This window comes from Oncorhynchus gorbuscha, unplaced genomic scaffold (assembly GCF_021184085.1).
Source record: "Oncorhynchus gorbuscha isolate QuinsamMale2020 ecotype Even-year unplaced genomic scaffold, OgorEven_v1.0 Un_scaffold_1144, whole genome shotgun sequence".
Lineage (NCBI taxonomy): Eukaryota > Metazoa > Chordata > Actinopteri > Salmoniformes > Salmonidae > Oncorhynchus > Oncorhynchus gorbuscha.
Genome location: NW_025746012.1, coordinates 114,072 through 136,022, shown reverse-complemented (window position 1 = coordinate 136,022; position 21,951 = coordinate 114,072). Strand labels below are relative to the sequence as shown.

Genomic DNA, 21,951 nt, shown 5'->3' with positions numbered 1-21,951 from the left:
ATTTAAAGAGGATAGCATGCACACACACACACACGGTAGAGCTGATTTAAGGAGGATAGCATGCACACACACACACACACACACACACACACACACACACACACACACACACACACACACACGGTAGAGCTGATTTAAGGAGGATAGCACACACACACACACACGGTAGAGCTGATTTAAAGAGGATAGCACACACACACACACACACGGTAGAGCTGATTTAAAGAGGATAGCATGCACACACACACACACGGTAGAGCTGATTTAAAGAGGATAGCATGCACACACACACACTGTAGAGCTGATTTAAAGAGGATAGCATGCACACACACACACACACACACACGGTAGAGCTGATTTAAAGAGGATAGCACGCACACACACACACACACGGTAGAGCTGATTTAAGGAGGATAGCACACACACACACACACACGGTAGAGCTGATTTAAAGAGGATAGCACACACACACACACACACACGGTAGAGCTGATTTAAAGAGGATAGCATGCACACACACACACACGGTAGAGCTGATTTAAAGAGGATAGCATGCACACACACACACACACACACGGTAGAGCTGATTTAAAGAGGATAGCATGCACACACACACACACACGGTAGAGCTGATTTAAAGAGGGTAGCATGCACACACACACACACACACACACACACACACACACACGGTAGAGCTGATTTAAAGAGGATAGCATGCACACACACACACACACACACACGGTAGAGCTGATTTAAAGAGGATAGCATGCACACACACACACACACACACACACACACACACACACACACACACACACACACACACACACACACACACACACACACACACACACACACACACACACACACACACACACACACACACACACACACACACACGGTAGAGCTGATTGAAGGAGGATAGCATGCACACACACACACACGGTAGAGCTGATTTAAGGAGGATAGCACGCACACACACACACACACACACACACGGTAGAGCTGATTTAAGGAGGATAGCACACACACACGGTAGAGCTGATTTAAAGAGGATAGCACACACACACACACACACACACACACACACACACACGGTAGAGCTGATTTAAGGAGGATAGCATGCACACACACCCACACACACGGTAGAGCTGATTTAAGGAGGATAGCATGCACACACACACACGGTAGAGCTGATTTAAGGAGGATAGCACACACACACACACACGGTAGAGCTGATTTAAAGAGGATAGCATGCACACACACACGGTAGAGCTGTGGGTTGTAGAAGCCTCATGGTAACAGTACAGCATCAGGACTACTGTGGGTCGTAGAATCCCCATGGTAACAGCACAGCATCAGGACTACTGTGTAACTCACCAGCATAACAACCACCGCTACCAGGCATAAAAAGCCTGGACACACAAACACAATAAACTGCCTGCACCTAGCCAAGGGTAGAACACACACACACACACACACACCAAGGACACCTTGTAAGCTGCTCTCTCCCTGGCTCTGATTTGAATGAAAGGTAAATGTGACTCAACATTAAGTTCAGGTGGCAGAAGTCTGTTCTTACTGCTAACCTTCCAGCCTGGTAGCCTTTTCATCCCCATAGCTGCTTTAGTCACTAAAGAAATCCCTGCTTTGCCTGATTCATGTCACCTATTCTGGGTCTGCAGCCCAACTGGCACCCTATTCCCTATATATTGCACTACTTTTGACCAGGACCCATAGGGTGCCATTTGGGACGCAATCCATGTCTGCGTATCCCATCGGAACACACAGATGGTATTACATATTCTCACCCCCAAAAATATAAAGGAAGAAATGAATCTGAAATGCCAAGCTGTGTATAATAGGTTACTCTCCCCTCAGCTGTAGCTTCTCATCTTAACCATGAGACAAGGGCTGCGGCTTGAATGGCACCCTATTCCCTACACTGTATAGTCCACTACATTTGACTGGAGCCCTATGAGCCCTTGTCAAAAGTAGTGCACATTGTAAGGACTAGGGTGGCATTTGGGACGCAACGCAGACAAGGTGACAATAAAAATAGTGTAAATCCCCAAATCAAAAGAAAAGCAGCTTTAATGAGAGAGAGGGAGAAGGAGTGAGGAGAGGGAGAGATGGAATGAGAGAGCGAGAGAGGGGGAGAGAGAGGGGGAGAGAGAGAGAGGGAAGGAGTGAGGAGAGGGAGAGATGGAATGAGAGAGCGAGAGAGGGGGAGAGAGAGTGAAGGAGTGAGGAGAGGGGGAGAGGGGGAGAGAGAGGGAAGGAGTGAGGAGAGGGAGAGATGGAATGAGAGAGAGAGAGAGAGAGAGAGAGAGAGAGAGAGAGAGAGAGAGAGAGAGAGAGAGAGAGAGAGCGAGAGAGAGGGGAAGAGAGAGAGGGGAGAGATGGAATGAGAGAGCGAGAGAGAGGGGAAGAGAGAGAGGGGGAGAGATGGAATGAGAGAGCGAGAGAGAGGGGAAGAGAGAGAGGGGGGAGAGATGGAATGAGAGAGCGAGAGAGAGGGGAGAGAGAGAGAGAGAGGGGGAGAGATGGAATGAGAGAGCGAGAGAGAGGGGAAGAGAGAGAGGGGGAGAGATGGAATGAGAGAGCGAGAGAGAGGGGAGAGAGAGAGAGGGGGAGAGAGAAAAGAAGGAGTGAGAAAGAGAGCAGGGAGAGATGGAGAGAGGGTGGGAGAGAGTGAGAGAACTGGGGGGTAGCACAGATATAGAGGGGGGGTTGAGAGTGAAAGGGGGGGTTGAATCAGTGTGTGTAGGCGTGTGTGTATGTGTGTGTGAGCGTGTGTGTCCATTTGTCTCTCTGTAAATAGGCTCAGGCTGTCATACTTGAGTAAAAGTAAAGATACCTTAATAGAAAATGACTCAAGTAAAAGTGAAAGTCATCCAGTAAAATACTACTTTAGTAAAAGTCTGAAAGTATTTGGTTGCAAATATACTTGGGTATATAAATTAAATAGAATTGCTACAATAAAGTAAAAGTATAAATAATTTCAAATTCTTTACATAAAGTAAATCAGATGGTACCATTTTCTTGGGTTTTTTTTGCCAGGGGAACACTAACACTCAGACATCATTTACAGATAGCCAGGGGAACACTAACACTCAGACATCATTTACAGATAGCCAGGGGAACACTAACACTCAGACATCATTTACAGATAGCCAGGGGAACACTAACACTCAGACATCATTTACAGATAGCCAGGGGAACACTAACACTCAGACATCATTTACAGATAGCCAGGGGAACACTAACACTCAGACATCATTTACAGATAGCCAGGGGAACACTAACACTCAGACATCATTTACAGATAGCCAGGGGAACACTAACACTCAGACATCATTTACAGATAGCCAGGGAACACTAACACTCAGACATCATTTACAGATAGCCAGGGGAACACTCCAACACTCAGACAGCATTTACAGATAGCCAGGGGAACACTAACACTCAGACATCATTTACAGATAGCCAGGGGAACACTAACACTCAGACATCATTTACAGATAGCCAGGGGAACACTCCAACACTCAGACAGCATTTACAGATAGCCAGGGGAACACTAACACTCAGACATCATTTACAGATAGCCAGGGGAACACTAACACTCAGACATCATTTACAGATAGCCAGGGGAACACTAACACTCAGACATCATTTACAGATAGCCAGGGGAACACTCCAACACTCAGACATCATTTACAGATAGCCAGGGGAACACTCAGACATCATTTACAGATAGCCAGGGGAACACTCCAACACTCAGACATCATTTACAGATAGCCAGGGGAACACTCCAACACTCAGACATCATTTACAGACAGCCAGGGGAACACTAACACTCAGACATCATTTACAGATAGCCAGGGGAACACTCCAACACTCAGACATCATTTACAGATAGCCAGGGGAACACTCCAACACTCAGACATCATTTACAGATAGCCAGGGGAACACTCCAACACTCAGACATCATTTACAGACAGCCAGGGGAACACTAACACTCAGACATCATTTACAGATAGCCAGGGGAACACTCCAACACTCAGACATCATTTACAGATAGCCAGGGGAACAGATCAGAGGCAGTAGGGATGATAAGGGATGAGCTTTTGATAAGTCTGTGAATTGGACCATTTTCCTGTTCTGCTAAAGAATTTCAAATGTACTTTGGTTGTCAGGTGTAAAAAGTACATGTATGGAGTAAAAAAGTACATTATTTTCTTTAGGAATGTAGTGAAGTAAAAGTTGTCAAAAATATAAATAGTAATGTACAGATACCCCAAAAACTACTTAAGTAGTACTTTAAAGTATTTTTACTTATGTTGGTGCTGCCCTCTGACACCCCGCTGCCCTCTGACACCCCGCTGCCCTCTGACACGCCGCTGCCCTCTGACACGCCGCTGCCCTCTGACACGCCGCTGCCCTCTGACACGCCGCTGCCCTCTGACACGCCGCTGCCCTCTGACACGCCGCTGCCCTCTGACACGCCGCTGCCCTCTGACACGCCGCTGCCCTCTGACACGCCGCTGCCCTCTGACACGCCGCTGCCCTCTGACACGCCGCTGCCCTCTGACACGCCGCTGCCCTCTGACACGCCGCTGCTCTCTGACACGCCGCTGCTCTCTGACACGCCGCTGCTCTCTGACACGCTGCTGCTCTCTGACACGCTGCTGCTCTCTGACACGCTGCTGCTCTCTGACACGCTGCTGCTCTCTGACACGCTGCCCTCTGACAAGCCCAATAGGCTCTGGTCAAAAGACGTGCACTAGCCTATAGAGGGAATAAGGTGCCTTCGTGACAGCCCAGAATACGATATGATACTCACAACAACAAAACACACTACAAAGTCCCTCTCATACAGCTGTGGGCTGGAGGGTTTAACTGTTTCCAGAAATCAACTGACGGGTTGATTGATAGTTTCACTGAAGGTTTGTCTGTTTCTCATTCTACACAGAAGCCCGTGAAGTAAGACACTGATGAGTTACACACCATCAACTGAACAACTGCCTTCTCTCTCTCTCACACACACACACACACACACACACACTTGATCAACCTGCCAGTGTTCTACAGTGTTCTCTACCCGCCCCCACATGGTAGGCATCAGCCAGTCCTCTCTACCCAGCCTCCACATGGTAGGCATCAGCCAGTCCTCTCTACCCAGCCTCCACATGGTAGGCATCAGCCAGTCCTCTCTACCCAGCCTCCACATGGTAGGCATCAGCCAGTCCTCTCTACCCAGCATCCACATGGTAGGCATCAGCCAGTCCTCTCTACCCAGCATCCACATGGTAGGCATCAGCCAGGCCTCTGATCCTGGATCTGGGCTTTCACTTTCTGCAATAGCATCCAGAAGGAAGAGTGTATCTCTGTGGTGCTGATTATGGTTAGCATATACATATAACACAACACCCACACGTACTGTACATCTGAGAGCACAGAGGCACAGACCCTCTCTCACACACATGGAGCTTGTTTTCTATTCGTTTTGACACTGCATGCTTTTATTGCTCACTGAGAGGTACTCAGCCTGCCTGAGAATGTGACAGCAAATGAAGACTAGGCAGAGTGCTAAACAGCAGTCAGTGTGTGTGTGTGTGTGTGTGTGTGTGTGTGTGTGTGTGTGTGTGTGTGTGTGTGTGTGTGTGTGTGTGTGTGTGTGTGTGTGTGTGTGTGTGTGTGTGTGTGTGTGTGTGTGTGTGTGTGTGTGTGTGTGTGTGTGTGTGTGTGTGTGTGTGTGTGTGTGTGTACTGTGTTTTCATTTACAACTCATTACTCAACCATTGGAATCCACAGAGAGGTAAAATACACACACACAGACACTGTACATCAACACACCGTAAAGTACACACACACACACACTGTACATCAACACACCGTAAAGTACACACACACACACACAACCTGGAGTGACAAAGCAGCCATCAACAGGAGGTTGCTCAGGTGCAGCAAGAGTCCTGATCAATTAACTAATCAATTATTGTCTAAATAAATGGATGGATCGATAAATTAATTACTAAATGAACAAACAAATTAAACAAATTAAGAAACTAATGATGGAACAATAGTATCATCTTGGTATTTGTCCCTAGTTGGGATGATCTATAATTAAGATGGGTAGCCCAACACAGACTGGATTTGTCCCTAGTTGGGATGATCTATAATTAAGATGGGTAGCCCAACACAGACTGGATTTGTCCCTAGTTGGGATGATCTATAATTAAGATGGGTAGCCCAACACAGACTGGATTTGTCCCTAGTTGGGATGATCTATAATTAAGATGGGTAGCCCAACACAGACTGGATTTGTCCCTAGTTGGGATGATCTATAATTAAGATGGGTAGCCCAACACAGACTGGATTTGTCCCTAGTTGGGATGATCTATAATTAAGATGGGTAGCCCAACACAGACTGGATTTGTCCCTAGTTGGGATGATCTAGAATTAAGATGGGTAGCCCAACACAGACTGGATTTGTCCCTAGTTGGGATGATCTAGAATTAAGATGGGTAGCCCAACACAGACTGGATTTGTCCCTAGTTGGGATGATCTATAATTAAGATAGGTAGCCCAACACAGACTGGATTTGTCCCTAGTTGGGATGATCTATAATTAAGATGGGTAGCCCAACACAGACTGGATTTGTCCCTAGTTGGGATGATCTATAATTAAGATGGGTAGCCCAACACAGACTGGATTTGTCCCTAGTTGGGATGATCTATAATTAAGATGGGTAGCCCAACACAGACTGGATTTGTCCCTAGTTGGGATGATCTATAATTAAGATGGGTAGCCCAACACAGACTGGATTTGTCCCTAGTTGGGATGATCTATAATTAAGATGGGTAGCCCAACACAGACTGGATTTGTCCCTAGTTGGGATGATCTATAATTAAGATGGGTAGCCCAACACAGACTGGATTTGTCCCTAGTTGGGATGATCTATAATTAAGATGGGTAGCCCAACACAGACTGGATTTGTCCCTAGTTGGGATGATCTATAATTAAGATGGGTAGCCCAACACAGACTGGATTTGTCCCTAGTTGGGATGATCTATAATTAAGATGGGTAGCCCAACACAGACTGGATTTGTCCCTAGTTGGGATGATCTATAATTAAGATGGGTAGCCCAACACAGACTGGATTTGTCCCTAGTTGGGATGATCTATAATTAAGATGGGTAGCCCAACACAGACTGGATTTGTCCCTAGTTGGGATGATCTATAATTAAGATGGGTAGCCCAACACAGACTGGATTTGTCCCTAGTTGGGATGATCTATAATTAAGATGGGTAGCCCAACACAGACTGGATTTGTCCCTAGTTGGGATGATCTATAATTAAGATGGGTAGCCCAACACAGACTGGATTTGTCCCTAGTTGGGATGATCTATAATTAAGATGGGTAGCCCAACACAGACTGGATTTGTCCCTAGTTGGGATGATCTATAATTAAGATGGGTAGCCCAACACAGACTGGATTTGTCCCTAGTTGGGATGATCTATAATTAAGATGGGTAGCCCAACACAGACTGGATTTGTCCCTAGTTGGGATGATCTATAATTAAGATGGGTAGCCCAACACAGACTGGATTTGTCCCTAGTTGGGATGATCTATAATTAAGATGGGTAGCCCAACACAGACTGGATTTGTCCCTAGTTGGGATGATCTATAATTAAGATGGGTAGCCCAACACAGACTGGATTTGTCCCTAGTTGGGATGATCTATAATTAAGATGGGTAGCCCAACACAGACTGGATTTGTCCCTAGTTGGGATGATCTATAATTAAGATGGGTAGCCCAACACAGACAGGATTTGTCTCTAGTTGGGATGATCTATAATTAAGATGGGTAGCCCAACACAGACAGGATTTGTCTCTAGTTGGGATGATCTATAAAAAAATAAAAATAAAAATTTCCCCACCTTTATTTAACCAGGTAGGCTAGTTGAGAACAAGTTCTCATTTGCAACTGCGACCTGGCCAAGATAAAGCATAGCAGTGTGAACAGACAACACAGAGTTACACATGGAATAAACAATTAACAAGTCAATAACACAGTAGAAAAAAAGGAGAGTCTATATACAATGTGTGCAAAAGGCATGAGGATGTAGGCGAATAATTACAATATTGCAGATTAACACTGGAGTGATAAATGATCAGATGATCATGTACAGGTAGAGATATTGGTGTGCAAAAGAGCAGAAAAGTAAATAAATATAAACAGTATGGGGATGAGGTAGGTGAAAATGGGTGGGCTATTTAGCAATAGATTATGTACAGCTGCAGTGATCGGTTAGCTGCTCAGATAGCTGATGTTTGAAGTTGGTGAGGGAGATAAAAGTCTCCAACTTAATCTGCAATATAAACTATCTATTGCAATGCAACACAACACAAAGCAACACAACACAAAGCAACACAACACGATGCAACACAACACAACACAAAGCAACACAACACAACATAAAGTGGATCTGTAGTGAGAGGCTGTGGAATTCTATTTAACCAAACAGAAACAGTTCAAAGGACTGGGGCTTCATTTAAAAACAACAATATGTTTTCATTCACTAAACCTGTTGCTCATTGTTCTCTTACATACCACAGCACACACCCACACTGTTTTACAACACACACACACAGTCACAGAAAACATCACACGTCATAAAGTATCATCGCTGCAGATTCTAGACCAAACATAGTGATTCAAGCTCTTTCAAGCTTCCAATTGAAGGTGCCTATTGAAAACACACAAAGGCGCTCTTAGAAACTGAGGGAGGCGGAGAGGAGGGCTATGAAGCAATAAAAACAACTCAAGTCAGATCCATCTGCTACAGCTGCATTACTGCTCTCAACTACGGTTAGTGTGAACATGATTCTATTGGAGAGTGAGTGAAGAGGAAGACGTCTACCTACCATTTAGTACAAAACTAAATCCCTTCCTCAGTGGGAGACGTCTACCTACCATTTAGTACAAAACTAAATCCCTTCCTTAGTGGAAGACGTCTACCTGTCAACCTAGCTTTCATTGAACAATCCACAAGACATGGCAATATCTTAGCTCTAGGACAGAAATAAATACATGTTAAAATAACATCTTTCTTCTTCCATTTTCTTCTCTTGCTCTTTCTTCCCTTTTCAATTCTATCTATATTCATGCTCTTGTATTGGGAGGGATGGGTTCTCCCATCTCATAACCCTCTGGGTGCTGGGGAACTTGAAATGTACACACACACACACACACACACAACCACATGCTCATACACACATGCTCTCTCACACACACACACACACACACTGGGACCATGCTCCCACCCATCCAGGACATCAACTTGAAACAATGCCTGAGGAAGGCCTGCAGCATCGTCAAGGACCCCCCCTCCCTTTGGACAACTGAGACATGGATTGTCTATGTTTGCCATTCAATGGGTGAATGGACAAGACAAAATATCTAAGTGCCTTTGAACGGTGTATGGTAGTAGGTGCCAGGCGCACCGGTTTGAGTGTGTCACAAACGGGTTTTTCACACTCAACAGTTTCCTGTGTGTATCAAGAATGGTTCACCACCCAAAGGACATCCAGCCAACTTGACACAACTGTGGACCAGCATCCCTGTGGAACGCTTTTGACCTCTTGTAGAGTCTATGCCCCGTCAACTCAATATTAGGAAGGTGTTCCTAATGTTTTGTACACTCAGTGTATACATTCATGTTACACACACATTATAACTGCTGCTTACCAGACTGTTATTAACCTGCTCAGTTGATACACTTCCCTCCAATCCCCCATTGACCAGAACACATGTACATATCGGACTAGACATTGTTCCTTCCTGTTTTATACTTGTACTAAAATGTTTATTATATTCTACTGAGCCATTTACTGTGTTTGTAGTCTTATATTTTACTACTGGTTATTGTTGCTGCATTGTGGAGAAGGAACCTGCAAGTAAGCATTTCATTGGACGATGTATACCATGTGTATCCTGTACATACTGTTAGACTAATATGTGCACACACACACACCTCCACACACACACACACACACACACACACACACACACACACACACACACACACACACACACACACACACACACACACACACACACACACACACACACACACACACACACACACACACACACACACACACACACACACACACACACACACACACACCTCAGCGTAGTGGGGTTGAAAGTAGGAACATCCTGTATGGAAGAAAGAGGCCATGCTAGGATACACTCTGTATGGGTCCTGGGCTGACTTAAAACAAATTGAAACCACACACACACCTCCACACACACACACACCTCCACACACACACACACACACACACCACACACACACACCTCCACACACACACCTCCACACACACACACACACCTCCACACCTCCACACACACACACACCTCCACACCTCCACACACACACACACTCCACACCTCCACACACACACACACCTCCACACACACACACACACCTCCACACACACACACACACACACACACACCTCCACACACACACACCTCCACACACACACACACACCTCCACACACACACACACACCTCCACACACACACACACACACCTCCACACACACACACACACACACCTCCACACACACACACACCTCCACACACACACACACCTCCACACACACACACCTCCACACACACACACCTCCACACACACACACCTCCACACACACACCTCCACAGCCCTCAGAGTAGTGGGGTTGAAAGTAGGAACATCCTGTATGGAAGAAAGAGGCCATGCTAGGATACACTCTGTATGGGTCCTGGGCTGACTTAAAACAAATTGAAACCACACACACCTCCAATGACTGGAGAAACTACATCAGGAAGACATACACATCCCTGGGGTCTCACTTAACACACACACACACACTGATCTTGTTAACTTATATAAGTATTGAATAAGTAATACATACTGAAGTGAACAACTACACACTAAACATGCCGTTAGCATCATCAGAATCACCTCAACATGACTTATCATCCGAGCAGAGCTAAATTAAAATATGTCATCAATTCTGCCTCTCCAGCTTTCCGACATTCATTTAGAACACGAGACACAAATCTGGGGCTGGTACTGCTGAATTACTAGGATAAACCAACCAGCTAACATCAGAAACAAGCCTTGGGGAGACACAGACAGACTCACGCACCAACAATGGCATCTGCAACCGGCCTTGGATAGAGATATAGACAGAGAGACAGAGAGACAGAGACACAGAGAGAGAGAGAAAGACAGAGACAGAGACACAGAGAGAAAGACAGAGAGAGAGAGAGAGACAGAGAGACAGAGACAGAGAGAGACACACACACTGTGTGCCATACGACAGCCATCAGCTAGATGAGATTGACACGTAGCAGGCAGATGAAAGACAAGACTCAGCCCTCTGTTCATTCCTCCCTGCAGTCACATTCTACTGAGGTCTCTGACTTTCATACATCCATTATTCCCTACACACACACACACACACACACACACACACACACACACACACACACACACACACACACACACACACACACACACACACACACACACACACACACACACACACACACACACACACACACACACACACACACACACACACACACACACACACACACACACACACACACACACAGCTGGGGATCGACTCATGGAATCTGTGCCTTGCAGAATACTGGGGAGCACTTACACAGCTTTATCTGTGTGTGTATGTATTTGTGTATGCATTTGTTTATGTGTGTATGTGTGTGTGTATATCTGTATGTGTGTACTCACCTTGTCACCACAGTCAAGCGGGCTGGATCCACTCTTGTTCCCACAGTCTTCCTGAAACAGAGAAAATCACAAGCCACATGTTGGTTGTTTGTCTATTCAATTCAGTCCTGTATGAAAACAAATTTCTCTCCCCATTACTTGGATGTTTGTTCTCTTACAGTATATTCCTTGAGAGCTTGATTATCTGATTGTATTAGATTGATTCAAGTGTTAAATTTGTTTTTCTTTCCAAAATGAAACCAGTCGAAACCTGGTGATGACCAAATGAATATCCATCATGTCTCCTATGATTTGTGATGGGCTGGATCGAAAAAGTCCTATTTCTCCTCCAGGATGTGACAGTAACTTGTTGGTATTCTACCAGCTCTCTCAATTTCCTATTTTCATCAAGGGAATATGAAAGAGTCTCCTTCTCTCTTTCTGTCTATCCTCAACCCCCACCCCTCTCTCTTTCTGTCTATCCTCAACCCCCACCCCTCTCTCTTTCTCCAATCCCATCTTTTTCTCCGTTCTTTCAAACCAAATCGCTCTCCAAACCATCCTATTTTCTCCAATCTCTCTCCATTCCAACCCCTCCCTGTCTCCATCTCCCCTTCTCTCTTACTCCCCCACCTCTCTAACCCAATCTCTCTCCCTTCCAACCCCTCCCTCTCTCCATCGCTCCAGCCTCTCTAACCCAATCTCTCTCCCTTCCAACCCCTCCCTCTCTCCATCTCTCCAGCCTCTCTAACCCAATCTCTCTCCCTTCCAACCCCTCCCTCTCTCCATCTCTCCAGCCTCTCTAACCCAATCTCTCTCCCTTCCAACCCCTCCCTCTCTCCATCGCTCCAGCCTCTCTAACCCAATCTCTCTCCTTCCAACCCCTCCCTCTCTCCATCGCTCCAGCCTCTCTAACCCAATCTCTCCCTTCCAACCCCTCCCTCTCTCCATCGCTCCAGCCTCTCTAACCCAATCTCTCTCCCTTCCAACCCCTCCCTCTCTCCATCTCTCCAGCCTCTCTAACCCAATCTCTCTCCCTTCCAACCCCTCCCTCTCTCCATCTCTCCAGCCTCTCAACCCAATCTCTCCCCTTCCAACCCCTCCCTCTCATCGCTCCAGCCTCTCTAACCCAATCTCTCTCCCTTCCAACCCCTCCCTCTCTCCATCGCTCCAGCCTCTCTAACCCAATCTCTCTCCCTTCCAACCCCTCCCTCTCTCCATCTCTTCAGCCTCTCTAACCCAATCTCTCTCCCTTCCAACCCCTCCCTCTCTCCATCGCTCCAGCCTCTCTAACCCAATCTCTCTCCCTTCCAACCCCTCCCTCTCTCCATCGCTCCAGCCTCTCTAACCCAATCTCTCTCCTTCCAACCCCTCCCTCTCTCCATCGCTCCAGCCTCTCTAACCCAATCTCTCTCCCTTCCAACCCCTCCCTCTCTCCATCTCTTCAGCCTCTCTAACCCAATCTCTCTCCCTTCCAACCCCTCCCCTCTCCATCGCTCCAGCCTCTCTAACCCAATCTCTCTCCCTTCCAACCCCTCCCTCTCTCCATCGCTCCAGCCTCTCTAACCCAATCTCTCTCCCTTCCAACCCCTCCCTCTCTCCATCTCTTCAGCCTCTCTAACCCAATCTCTCTCCCTTCCAACCCCTCCCTCTCTCCATCTCTTCAGCCTCTCTAGGAAGTGACAGGTAGTTTATTCCCTCCTGTTCTGACAGATGTCAGCTTTGACAACCCTGCCTCATCCTCCACAAGGATTACTCTCCTTCCAAGAGATATGGCTCTGTGTATCGCATCCTCTAACTCATTACAACACACACACACACACACACTAGTGTACTGTCGAATTCAAATCTCGACCTGGAAGCAAGTTCCCCTGCTTTTTCATTCTTCCTAATCAGGGACTGATTTCAACCTGCGACACCAGGTGGCTGCAATAATTATCAGGTAGAGCGGAAACCCAGTAGGGTCCGGACCTCGTAGGGTCAGAGTTCAATACCCCTGCTCTAGAGGTTGATGCCTTATTTGAGGAATATGTAACATTCTGTCTCTCATGTCCCAGAGGAGAGTAGGCATATACATTGACTGGACAAAACATTATGAACACCTGCTGAAAGCTAGAGGACAATAGGAATATACACTGACTGGACAAAAGATTATGAACACCTGCAGAAAGCTAGAGGACAGTAGGCATATACACTGACTTGACAAAACATTATGAACGCCTGCTGAAAGCTAGAGGAGAGTAGGAATATACACTGACTGGACAAAACATTATGAACACCTGCTGAAAGCTAGAGGACAGTAGGAATATACACTGACTGGACAAAACATTATGAACACCTGCACAAGCTAGGAATCTCTTATTGATGTCAGTTGTTAAATCCACTTCAAATCAGTGTAGATGAAGGGGAGGAGACAGGTTAAATAAGGATTTTTAAGCCTTGAGACATGGATAGTGTATGTGTGCCATTCAGAGGGTGAATGGGCAAGACAAAAGGTTTAAGTGTCTTTGAACAGCGTATGGTAGTAGGTGGCAGTCAGACCAGTTTGAGTGTGTCTAGAACTGCAACACTGCTGGATTTTTCATGCTCTACAGTTTCCCATGTGTGTCAAGAATGGTCCACCACCTAAAGGACATCCAGACAACTTGACACAACATTGGGAAGCATTTGAGCCAACATGAGACAGCATCCCTGTGGAACGCTTTCAACACCTTGTAGAGTCCAAGTCCCGACGAATTGAGGGTGTTCTGAGGTTATTAATGCTAACACTTGCCAGGCACAATGCTCCCTTAATAATAAATCATCCAAATGTACCCTGTTGCTCCCTTAATGATAAATCATCCAAATGGACCCTGTTGCTCCCTTAATAATAAATCATCCAAATGTACCCTGTTGCTCCCTTAGTGATAAATCATCCAAATGTACCCTGTTGCTCCCTTAATAATAAATCATCCAAATGTACCCTGTTGCTCCCTTAGTGATAAATCATCCAAATGTACCCTGTTGCTCCCTTAGTGATAAATCATCCAAATGTACCCTGTTGCTCCCTTAGTGATAAATCATCCAAATGTACCATGTTGCTCCCTTAATGATAAATCATCCAAATGTACCCTGTTGCCAAATACAAACCCCCCCATGGTTTCAGACCTAACCCCCACTCTCCCTTACACTATTACTCCTCACCAGTCTGACACACACACACACACACATCATCCTGTGTGAGGATAATAAGGCTAACCTGTCCAAACACATCTCTTGGCAACTTAGCAGTCAGGCTTGCATTTACAGCCAGATGTCCCAACTGTGTGTGTGTGTGTGTGTGTGTGTGTGTGTGTGTGTGTGTGTGTGTGTGTGTGTGTGTGTGTGTGTGTGTGTGTGTGTGTGTGTGTGTGTGTGTGTGTGTGTGTGTGTGTGTGTGTGTGTGTGTGTGTGTGTGTGTGTGTGTGTGTGTGTGTGTGTGTGTAAGCCGTAATGAACATGAGGTCAGTGGTATAATGTTAAGACAGTATGGAGAGTGGGCCGTCTGCATCTTGTCTGACAGAACCATGTCAGGTCAAATGGCTGCTGAGGAACACCCTGATTAGACATGAAGCATTCTTGGCCTATCGTGTCAAGCCTCTAAGGGCTTGTATTAAAAACACACACACAGCAAATTTAAAACACACACACACACAAACACACACACACACACACAGCAAATAGCAGATAAAAGCATCCATTGCATTTTGGGTAACAGGAAATGAATGCCGCTCGCAGTCTAAGGCGGATTGTTTTTCTATTAAAACTGAATTCTAAATGTTTTATCCATGTGAGGATTTCATATGGACACATAATCATTCATACATGTTTATGCAAACTAGTCTTATTAAATAATGTATGAGTCTACTACTCTACTATTGCTGTTCCAATTGGATATTTCTATTTGGACAGTGGAACCACTTTCAGACTACAGTACAAAGTAGCTATACAGTCCTGGGTCAAACAATGTGCAAAAACCTAATTTGTGATGTGTATGCCACAGGTGGCTGGTGGCACCTTAATTGGGGAGGATGGGCTCATTGGGGAGGAATGGAATCTATGGAATGATATCAAACGCATGGATTCCATATGTTTGAAAACACTCCATTCCAGCCATTATTATAAGCCGTCCTCCCCTCACCAGCCTCCTGTGTGCTTTACTTAGATGTGTGCATAACTTACTATAAGCATTAGTGGAGGCTGATGAGGGCAGGATGGCTCATAGTAATGGCTGGAATGTAGTGTAATGGAATGATAACATGTGTTTGGTACCATTCCATAGATCCTGTTCCAGACATTACTATGAGCCCGTCTTCCAATTTAAAGTGCCACCAGCCACCACTGGTATGCATTGATGTCAATAGATGTGTATAGAAACCTTGAGTTACGTGCAAGAACCTAAAGTTAGGATTTTGGCCCAAGTGTCTACAAAGTGTCCTTGTAAGGGTCTTTCTGAGCGTACTGCTAAATCAATGTGACAGATTATGACAACTAAGAAAGGACAGAGTGAAAGACAGAGAGAGAAAGAAAGAAAGAAAAAAGGCAGACATACAGACAGAGAGACATACAGACAGAGAGACATACAGACAGAGAGACAGAGAGACATACAGACAGAGACATACAGACAGAGAGACATACAGACAGAGAGACATACAGACAGAGAGAGAGACAGAAAGAAAGAAAAAAGGCAGACATACAGACAGAGAGACATACAGACAGAGAGACATACAGACAGAGAGACATACAGACAGAGAGACATACAGACATACAGACAGAAAGACATACAGACAGAGAGAGAGAAAGAAAGAAAAAAGGCAGACACAGAGACATACAGACAGAGAGACATACAAACATAGAGACATACAGACCTACAGACAGAAAGACATACAGACCTACAGACAGGGAGAGAGAGAGAAAGAAAAAAGGCAGACACATACAGACAGAGAGACATACAAACAGAGAGAGACATACAGACAGAGAGAGACACATACAGACAGAGAGAGAGACACAAAGTAGGAATAGACACAGATACATACAGACAGAGAGAGAGAGAAAGAAAGAAAAAAGGCAGACACAGAGACATACAGACAGAGAGAGACACAAAGTAGGAATAGACACAGAGACATACAGACAGAGAGACATACAGACAGAGAGAGAGAAAAAGAAAGAAAAACATACAGCAGATACAGAGACATACTGACAGAGAGATATACAGACAGTGAAATACAAACAGAGAGAGAGACATACAGACAGAGAGAGACACATACAGACAGAGAGAGATGAACAGACAGAGAGACACAGAGAGATCTGTCAGTGTCCACCTGTCTGCCAGGTCAGATTAGGGCTAGCCAAGTCAACACACACACACACAAACCAAAATAACCCCCAGCGGAGGAGGAGAAAGCAAGATGCTAAGCCAAGCCATGGAAACGCCTGGTATCAATTTACACCATGTTATCCACTTCTTGGACCGATCACTGTTTTATTTCATTAATTAAGTCCTTAGCCTCAGTCCCAAATGACACCCTAGTCCCTACATACTGCACTCCATTAGACTACATGCCAGGGGGAACTAGCTGCAAGGCTGGCAGGGTGAGACGGGACAACAACCACTCAGAACAACTTCACACCCCATTAAGGGCTTGATGGATAGGCCAAAACTACTGGAAGATACATCCTAAATGGCACCCTATTCCCTATTGGGCCCTGTTCAAAAGTAGTGCACTATGTAGGAAATAGGGTGCCATTTGGTTTCTGCTTGGCACCTTGTACAATATAATATGAAGAGCTGGTATTTTCCTGAAGAGGCAGAGAGCAACTCGCCAAGCCAGAAGGCTTGTACAGACACATGAGCGAGGGAAGGTGTGTGTGTGTGTTTGTGTTACTTTTCCCTCTGAAACTATGCTGGAGCCCTGATGGTTTCTTGGAGTAAATGGTGGCCTCTGGCAGCTCGCTCCCTCGTCCAAGATGGCAGTGTGTATTTGTGTGTGTGTGCTCCCCAGTGTTCCACAACATATGCGTGCCAAGAACTCCTGAATCTCTGTCTCAGAGAGTGACTCACCCACACAGTAGAAATAGACCTAGCAGAATGTATGTAGACATAGACCTAGCAGAATGTATGTAGAAATAGACCTAGCAGAATGTACATATAAAAACAAAACCAGCAGAATTGACATAGAAATAAGATCTAGCAGAATGGGCATAGAAAGAGACCTAGCAGAATGGGCATAGAAAGAGACCTAGCAGAATGGGCATAGAAAGAGACCTAGCAGAATGGGCATAGAAAGAGACCTAGCAGAATGGGCATAGAAAGAGACCTAGCAGAATTAACATAGAAATAAGACCTAGCAGAATGGGCATAGAAAGAGACCTAGCAGAATGGGCATAGAAAGAGACCTAGCAGAATGGGCATAGAAAGAGACCTAGCAGAATGGGCATAGAAAGAGACCTAGCAGAATGGGCATAGAAAGAGACCTAGCAGAATGGGCATAGAAAGAGACCTAACATAGAAAGAGACCTAGCAGAATGGGCATAGAAAGAGACCTAGCAGAATGGGCATAGAAAGAGACCTAGCAGAATGGGCATAGAAAGAGACCTAGCAGAATGGGCTAGCAGAATGGGCATAGAAAGAGACCTAGCAGAATGGGCATAGAAAGAGACCTAGCAGAATGGGCATAGAAAGAGACCTAGCAGAATGGGCATAGAAAGAGACCTAGCAGAATGGGCATAGAAAGAGACCTAGCAGAATGGGCATAGAAAGAGACCTAGCAGAATGGGCATAGAAAGAGACCTAGCAGAATGGGCATAGAAAGAGACCTAGCAGAATGGGCATAGAAAGAGACCTAGCAGAATGGGCATAGAAAGAGACCTAGCAGAAGGGACATAGAAAGAGACCTAGCAGAAGGGACATAGAAAGAGACCTAGCAGAAGGGACATAGAAAGAGACCTAGCAGAAGGGGCATAGAAAGAGACCTAGCAGAAGGGACATAAAAAGAGACCTAGCAGAAGGGGCATAGAAAGAGACCTAGCAGAAGGGACATAAAAAGAGACCTAGCAGAAGGAACATAGAAATACACCTAGCGGAATTAACATAGAAATGGACTTGACAGACTGTACATATTTTTAAAAACGTGCAGAATGAACCTTGCAGACCTAGCAGAATAAACATTGAAATATACCCGGCATAGAAACAGAAATAGACCTAGCAGATTGAACACAGCTCAGAAAAAAACACAGCCGAGCTGCTAACAAGTTGGGAGGGAGGGATGTAACAAAACGGAATAGCACGCAAGTTGAAATGCACGAGCCTGAAATTCACTGGATTTGTCATGGTCCACTTCATAACATTGCAAGCACACGCACGCACTCACATTGCTGCATGCAAACAGCATTTAGAAAGGCAATGAGAGTCTGAGGGATGAGGATATGATATGAGTCAATGCACTGAGTGTTCTGATTGCTGCAGCCAATATGAGCCACAACAACATGAATGGAATGTCCTTTCTCGTCATTCTATATCTATACTAAGAAAACCACAGAACAAGCTCAAATAGATGGAGTGATACTAGTAGCTGTTAGAGTAATAATTAAACTGTAGGTCCCTCTCTCTACATCTCTCTGTATAGCTCTCCTCAATCTCTTTCTAGATCCCTCTCCACCTCTACTTTCTCTCTCTATATACTTCCCTCTCCAAACATCTCATCCACTCTTCCTCTGTATCCTTCTCTCTCCCTCCTCCCCTCATCGTAATATGTAGTCTATGTGTGTATCCACCACCATACCTACAGTATGTGTACATCCACCACCATACAGACATATGATAAACTGTAGTGCCTATTTTATACACTTCATGAGAAATGGGGTTGTCTGTGTTATTCTGGTCATTCTACAGATGCCTTCGAGAGTGACCCTGGTAAGAGGGTATCACACACACACCTGCCCCTTGGGCGATGTATGCACAGTAATATTTGCAAGTCAAAAGAAGGCAAGGAAAGGTTGCACTCACCTTCTGTATTCCTGACTTCTTCTCACGACTCTCTTCTCCTCTCCTATCTCCTCTTCATCCGTCCTTTCTCCTTCTCTCCTCTCATCGTCTGTCCTCTCATCATCTGTCCTTTCTTCTCTTCTCCTTTCATCTCCTCTCTTGTCCTCCTTTTCTCTTCTCCATTCTCCTTTCCTCTCCTTTTTCTCTCCTCTCCTTGGTTATGGGTGGTGTGGAAACCTAGAGTACATTCTGAATATACCAATTAGTTAGTGAACCTCTGGCTGTCAGTCAAACCCAGGTATCTGTTTCTCTGAGATGCTTTGACATTCCCAGGACTGATTCCATGGTTCCAATGGGTGTTCCTTCAATCCCTGTTCTGTGGCTCTAATGTGGACCTCTGTTGCTTCCAAACATCCCTCCCTCCCTCTCTGTCTCTCTCTCGTTCTCTCATGCAGGGATCTTGTCAATTATGGCCTTGAAATCCGGTCATGGTCATTCCTTTCCTGAGATTTGATATCATCATCATCGTCATCTCTGCTAGCTATGCATCTTTTACAAGAGAGACTGAAAGGAGGAGGGGGAAGTACAGGGTTAACTTTTCCCCTTTCTTAAATCTGACACACACACACACACCACACAGAAACATGCACACTGCGTATTCCCTAACCACTAAGCCCTCTAAAGACTTCAATTACAGCAGGAAATCCATTCACTTATTGAACAGCTCTGTCATATTCTGAGCAAGTCTTCTGTAGCTCAGTTCGTAGAGCATGGCGCTTGTAACGCCAGGGTAGTGGGTTTGATCCCCGGGACCACCCATACGTAGAATGTATGCACACATGACTGTAAGTCGCTTTGGATAAAAGCGTCTGCTAAATGGCATATATTATTATTATTATTATATATCTTATATTCATCATCAATATGCCCTTACAGCCTCAGTCAAACCTTAACTGTCACGTGCTCATCACTCATTCCACATACATATCCTGATAATGAAGGAACCTGTTGGGTACATAGGCTAGTATAAACTAAACTAACGCTGCTCTTACCTCACCAATACTGACTGAGTTCGATATCATCACCGATTAGCTATAGGTTCGTATATGGGCGCATCAATCTGAAAAACACCCAACTATTATCAGCAATACAACTTGAATATATGGACATGTTGAAAATGACGGAATGTTGTTGGAAGAATATAACAAACACATACCTGATGACTGTGCACTTGATGCACCCAGGGCAGCGAAACCGGGCGCGCACGTTATGAGAAGCGAGCGCAAGATACAGTGGCACATGCGAACGGAGCGCTTGAAAATACACAACATAGGCTACCCTTGCTGCACAGTATCATATTATACAACATCATACACAAACCAGCCCTATAAATAGAATTTGTGGTTTTAACAATGCTACCACTTGCGCGAGTTGTGCTTGCCTGCCGGGTGAAACGTGTTGGTACATGATACGGTTGTTAACGCACAGATACCGTACCATTGTTGCTGTCATGCACGGTCAAAGTCTATAAGGATGGCATTGTGTAAATTGCATTAATTACATGTAGGGATACATGTATATTTTGTAGCCCGATTTATTTTGACACTGATCAATGGCACTGGGAGGAGATGAGCTGGAACTAACCGCAAAAAGGCGCACCTTGAAAACAAACACCTCTGGTCCTTACAGCCACAGCTGGCACTGGCCGCTCCTTTCTGCAGCATGTACAGTCCACAGCGACCCAAAGCAGTCTGTTGTATTCCTATTAGCAGGCTAGACTACCGATACACCGGTAGCTTTGGCGTTGACACTAGCGTAAGAGCCGAGCGAAGAGAAAAAGAGAGGCGCGCAGCGAGCTGGAGTTGTTTTTAAATCCCCCAAAGGTTTAGTAGTTAGTTTATAAACTCCACGGAGATCGAGAGACGCACCAACCTGTAGAATAAACCAACCGTTTTCTAGTCGACTCCTTCGGGAAGTGCGGTCTTGGTGAGGACACACAGGAGATGTGACAGGGACAATTAGGTGATGTGTCAGGTCTGCTATAGCGGAGAGAAGAGGCACTCTGATATTTATACACGCATCTCCTCTCCGCTCCGCGCGAGCCTGGCGCTTCTGAACACGCTGTTTACACCAGCAGAGGCAGGAGG

General features: G+C 45.4%; 1 long non-coding RNA gene across 1 annotated transcript in view; it reads right to left on the bottom strand.

The window, feature by feature from the left end:
• LOC124021621 overlaps window positions 1-21,726 on the bottom strand; it is a 50,959-nt gene extending 29,233 nt beyond the window's left edge. The window contains exons 1-2 of the long non-coding RNA XR_006836261.1: window positions 19,826-21,726; window positions 11,824-11,874 (exon numbers count right to left, since the gene is read on the bottom strand). This is a non-coding gene — a long non-coding RNA (uncharacterized LOC124021621). The remainder of the gene's footprint in view (window positions 1-11,823; window positions 11,875-19,825) is intronic.
• Window positions 21,727-21,951: the final 225 nt, after the last annotated feature.